Source organism: Piliocolobus tephrosceles, chromosome 7, assembly GCF_002776525.5.
Source record: "Piliocolobus tephrosceles isolate RC106 chromosome 7, ASM277652v3, whole genome shotgun sequence".
NCBI lineage: Eukaryota > Metazoa > Chordata > Mammalia > Primates > Cercopithecidae > Piliocolobus > Piliocolobus tephrosceles.
Genome location: NC_045440.1, coordinates 143,952,819 through 143,958,658, shown reverse-complemented (window position 1 = coordinate 143,958,658; position 5,840 = coordinate 143,952,819). Strand labels below are relative to the sequence as shown.

At 51.2% G+C, this 5,840-nt stretch overlaps 1 long non-coding RNA gene across 1 annotated transcript in view; it reads left to right on the top strand.

Annotated features, from left to right (window-relative positions):
- Positions 1 to 5,840, top strand: part of LOC111553360 — a 32,362-nt gene that overhangs the window by 15,499 nt on the left and 11,023 nt on the right. The window contains exon 2 of the long non-coding RNA XR_002734925.3: positions 4,506 to 4,604. This is a non-coding gene — a long non-coding RNA (uncharacterized LOC111553360). The remainder of the gene's footprint in view (positions 1 to 4,505; positions 4,605 to 5,840) is intronic.

Genomic DNA, 5,840 nt, shown 5'->3' with positions numbered 1-5,840 from the left:
CCAGGAGCCAGGATGTGCGCTCTGCAAGACTCATGATCCAGTGGTACCCCATGTTAGAGAGTGAGGTGTGGCAACTGCTGCCCTCACACGCTGCTGGTGGCAATGCGATGTATTCCAAACACCTAGGAAAATAGGTTGCAGTTCTTAAAAAGCTAACCATCCTGTTACCATGGGAGCCAGCAATTTTACTTCTGTTATTTACCCAAAGAAACAAACAGGTACATCCACACAGGATTGTCCCTGAATGTTCATTTCAGCTTTATTCATAATAACGATGACTGGAAACAACTCAAACACCCGTGAGCAGAGGACTGTTCACAAACCATGGCACATCCCTGCACGGAACAGCAACAGCGGGAGAAGCAACTGGCACACACAGCCGCCTAGAGGACCCAGAAACACAGTGCCAAGGGAAGCCAGACACACAAGAGCACTCCCTGCAGGACCACGTTACATGAAATTCTAGATCAGGCTGAGCACATTCACAGTGACGGGAAACAGATCCTTGGTTGCCTGCCAGGGTAAGGATGGGGGGCTGACTACCAAGGGGCATGGTGGGAATGTCTGTATTTTGATTGTGAAAGTGGTTATAAGGGTGTATACACTTGTCAAAACTAATTACATTGTGCACTTAAAAGGGATGCCTTTTACTCTATGAAATTATGTCATAATGAAGTTGATTTAAAAGAAAAGACCCTGTTGGTTGGGCACGGTGGCTCATGCCTGTAATCCCAGCACTTTGGGAGGCCGAGGAGGGCGGATCACGAGGTCGGGAGATCAAGACCATCCTGGCTAACACGGTGAAACTCCATCCCTACTAAAAATACAAAAAATTAGCCAGGTGTGGTGGCAGGTGCCTATAGTCCCAGCTACTCGAGAGGCTGAGGTAGGAGAATTGCCTGAACCTGGGAGGCAGAAGTTGCAGTGAGACAAGGTTGCACCACTGCACCCAGCCTGGGCGACAGAGCAAGACTCCATCTCAGAAAAAAAAAAAAAGGAAAAAAAGAAAAGGCCCTGTCACTGCTCTTATGGAGCCAGGGGTGGAGGACAGGGGTGAGGGGTGTAATTCAAGTTACGACAGAAATGCACATGGAGTCACAATCTGTGATGAAGCCGCAGGGACTCTGAAGACATCACGGTGTGAACTGGCAGCGTGTGGTTGGCAATGGGGCAGGGGGCTGGGGCCGGAGGGAAAGCCCCAGGGTTGGAGAATGGCTTGTGCAGATGCTGTGCATAAAAGACAAGGACTTGTGAAACAGAAAATTTAGGCCGGGTACGGTGGTTCACGCCCGTAATCCCAGCACTTTGGGAGGTCGAGGCGGGGGGCGGGGGGGGATCACCTGAGGTTGGGAGTTTGAGACCAGCCTGACCAACATGGAGAAAACCCATCTCTACTAAAAATACAAAATCAGCCGGGTGTGGTGGTGCATGCCTGTAATCCCAGCTACTTGGGAGGCTGAGGGCAGGAGAATTGCTTGAACCGCGAGGCAGAGGTTGCAGTGAGCCGAGATCATGCCATTGCACTCCAGCCTGGGCAACAAGGGCAAAACTCCACGTCAAAGAAAAAAAAAAAAAAAGAAGAAAGAAAATGAAAAATTAGCCGGACATAGTGGCATGTGTCTGCAGTTCCAGCTACTCGGGAGGCTGAGGCAGGAGGATCGCTTGAGCTCCGGAGTTCCAAGCTGCAGTGAGCTATGATTGCATCACTGCACTCCAGCTTGGGTGACAAAGTGAAACCCCATCTCTAAAACAACAACAACAACATAACAAAAATAAGGACCCAATGCAGGAGCCCCAGGAAGCCAGCCTGCTGAGGGGAAGGTTAGGAAAGGTGGGGAGGGGAGTTTCAAGACAACAGAGATGGGGTCCAACCTGGGACAGATCGTTACCCTCGTCACTAGCATCGTGATCATCACTACAGTCTTCTTATCACCAAAGCAACACCTCTCCAGTATAGAAAAAAGCAGATAGGCAAAAAGAAGGAAAAGAGTCCGGGCGCAGTGGCTTACACCTGTAATGCCAGCATTTTAGGAGGCCAAGGGAGGCGGATCACTTAAAGTCAGGAGTTCGAGACCAGCCTGGGCATAATGGCAAACCCCCTCTCTACCAAAATTACAAAAATTAGCTGGGCGTGGTGGCACGTGCCTGTAATGGAATCCCAGCTACTCAGGAGACTGAGGCAGGAGAATTGCTTGAACCTGGGAGGAGGAGGCTGCAGTGAGCCGAGATCGCTCCGCTGCACTCCAGCTTGAGCAACAGAGCAAGACTCTGTCTCAAAAAAAAAAAGAAAAAAGAAAGAAAAAGAAAAACCTCATGCTTCCATCCACGATCCTGCCTCACTCAGATTTCTGGTATGTGTCCCTCCAGACCTTTCCTATTGATTTAGACCTTGAAGGACAAAGGAGCTCACCAAGGAGGGAAGGTGCTTGGGCCTGAGGAGCATCCTGGATGATGGTGGGTGGTGGAGTGAGCTCCATGCAGAGGATCCTGCTAGGAGTCCCGCGCCTCCATGCCCTGTGAGTTCCCCAGGACCAGGGAGAGAAGGCCAGGCCACAATCCCAGCCGCAGTTAGAGGCGCAGAGTGACTGGAGGCAGTGAGGGGAGGGGTTCCGGGATTGGGGCTTTGATGTAGGAAGGCGCCACTGTCCGCTTGGAGTCATGCCCTTAGGCTTACTCGCTCTTGACTTGCAAACCACAAAACTATTTTTTTTTTTTGGGACAGAGTCTCCCTCTGTTGCCCAGGCTGGAGTGCAGTGGTGTCATCTCAGCTCACTGCAACCTCCATCTCTTGGGTTCAAGCAATTGTCCTGCCTCAGCCTCCCGAGTAGCTGGAACTACAGGCACACACCACCACGCCTGGCTAGTTTTTGTATTTTTTAGTAGAGACGGGGTTTCACCATATTGGCCAGGCTGGTCTGAAACTCCTGACCTTGTGATCCGCCCACCTCAGCCTCCAAAGTGCTGGGATTACAGGCGTGAGCCACTGCACCTGGCATCAAACCACAACACTCTTAATTGCATCCAGCAGTGAGTAGGCTTAGACATCTTTCGGGAATCAGCCCCCACCCTGGGCACTCATGTGTCTTCCACATGGCCAGATTCCTCTCCAGGCAGTGCCTGCTAAATGTCTCCTGGTGTCTCCGACACCCCTATTGTCCTTCCCTCTGCTGGTCGCCACCACAGTAAAAACCTTCTGTTTCTAATCAGTGCCTTGGCGCTTTCTTGGCTTGCTGGAAACCACAAACAGCAGCAACCTGGGGGGCCTGGAGGCAAGGGCCTGGTTTGGGTCCCACTCTGCTGCTGACCTGCCAAGAGACCTGGGAGGCAGCTGCCTCTTGGCACCCCGGGTTCTCCTCCACTGTGGTACTGTCAGGGAGAACTAAAGGCTGTGGCATGCTTTCACTTGGCAAAGACCCCTCCCGCACTGATGCACCTCCCGCCCCAGCACTGGGGGACTGAACTCAGCCCAGCTGGGGGGCACGTGCAAGGCCCTCCCGCTCAGACACAGTAACCCACTCAGCTGTGGATACCTTTCAACACAGGACCCTCAGCGACGCCTCAGGGCCCTCATCCAGCCCTGCCTGCCAACAGGCCCTCCGCCTAACCCCCTCCTCCTGCCACCGAAGGCTTTCTGTTGCGGCTGCTGATTTGCTGCACAGTTTCGTTCTTTCCATCTGGGGTTTGGAAGAACAGGTTATCCAGTGGTGCTTGTTAGAGCACAGTAAGGCAGAGGTGTTCAGGCCCCTTATGATAGGTGCGGGGACCACTGCAACAGTGTCTTGCAGTCGGGGAGAGAGTGGGCTCAACTCCGAATACAGCAGGGGCAAGTGAGGATTTACATACAGCCAAGGAGCAGGATGGGGAACAGCAGATGCAAAATTACTAAGAGAAAGCACTGAGAGTAAGGGGATGCGGGCTAAACCAGCCTAGCAGGGTGCTTGCTGAAGACAGGCCAGGATGCTCAGACACCACCTGGAGGGCAGAGGGAATGAGTAACCTAATTGGATATCAAGGGTGGGGTAAACTGACTTAGAAGAGTTCTTTGCTAAAACTCGGCCATGCACAGTGGCTCATGCCTATAATTCCAACACTTTGATAGGCTGAGGCAAGTTTATCACTTGCCTCAAGGATTGGTCAGGAGTTCGAGACCAGCCTGGCCAACACGATGAAATCCCATTGCTACTAAAAATACAAAAATGAGCCAGGCGTGGTGGCAGGCACCTATAATCCCAGTTACTTGGGGTGGCTGAGGCAGGAGAATCCCTTGAACCAGGGAGGCGGAGGTTGCAGTGAGCTGAGATCATGCCACTGGGCGACAGAGTGAGACTGTCTCAAAAAAAGAGGAGTTCTTTGCTAAAACTGGATTTTACAAGGAAGTGCACAGATGGGCCTTGGAGAGGTTTCTGAAGTTGACTAAAGATTGGCCAAGCAAAGAATCTTTGTCCATTTTCCTGGTCTGGTGGCATTAGGCGTTGCTTTAGCTCTCTGGGCTCCTCTTTCCCCAGCTGTCAAAGAAGAACAGAACCGACCTGCAGGGCAGCGTGAGAACAGAGCCAGCCAGTGTGAAGAGGGGTCTCCAGAGCTTGGCGCAGAGCTCACAGCAGGTGAGTATCTGTCCATCCATCCCTGCATTAATTTTTCCCATGTGTGAACAGCTGCCAGGAAAGTCACTTTAGACCAGCATCATTACTAACAAATTTCCCTTTCACTCTCAGAAATGTTCTGGCTTGAATGACAAATGATATTGTTACCCTATTGCCAATGAACCACCTCAATCCTTTCTCACTTTCCCTTTTTTTTTCAGACAGGGTCTCGCTCTGTCACCCAGGCTGCAGTGGCTTGATCTCAGCTCACTGTAACCTCCACCTCCTGGGTTCAAGAAATTCTCATGCTTCAGCCTCTCAAGTAGCTGAGATTACAGGCGTGCGTGACCACGCCCGGCTAATTTTTGTATTTTTAGTAGATAATAGGGTTTCACCATGTTGGCCAGGCTGGTTTTGAACTTCTGACCTCAAGTGATCCGCCTGCCTTGGCCTCTCAAAGTGCTGGGATTACAGGCATGAGCCACCATGCCCGGCCCCCTTTCTCACTTTGGAAGGAACTATTTACGTAAGTGCTTGTTTTATGTCACTTTACAGATTGGCAACCTGAAGGCGGGTGTGAGTCAGCATCCCTCCGTAGCAGGGAGTGAGTGGGAGCGTACAGATTCCAGACACACCTCAGATCCTGGTCGGTGTGCTTAGGATTCATCCCAATTATGTTTCCAAGTCATTCATTCACTCACTCATTTTTATTTTTATTTTATTTTGATTTTTTAATGTGTTTTCATACACCATTTCTGGCACCATATTTTTATTTGTAATTGAACAGATCTTGCTGTATTGCTCAGGCAGGAGGGCAGTGGTGCAGTCTCAACTCACTGCAGCCTTGACCTCCTGGGCTCAAGCAATCCTCTGGCCTCAGCCTTTTGAGTAGCTGGGACTACTGGTGCATGCCCCCATGCCCAACTAATTTTTTTTTTTTTTTTAAAGATAGGGTCTCACGGCCGGGCGCGGTGGCTCACAGCTGTAATTCCAGCACTTTGGGAGGCCGAGGCGGGCGGATCACAAGGACAGGAGATTGAGATCATCCTGGCTAACATGGTGAAACCCAGTCTCTACTAAAAATACAAAAAAATTAGCCAGGCATAGTGGCGGGCGCCTGTAGTCCCAGCTACTCGGGAGGCTGAGGTGGGAGAATGGCGTGAACCTGGGAGGCAGAGCTTGCAGCAGTGAGCCGACATTGCACCACTGTACTCCAGCCTGGGCAACAGAGTGAGACTCTGTCTCAAAAAAAAAAAA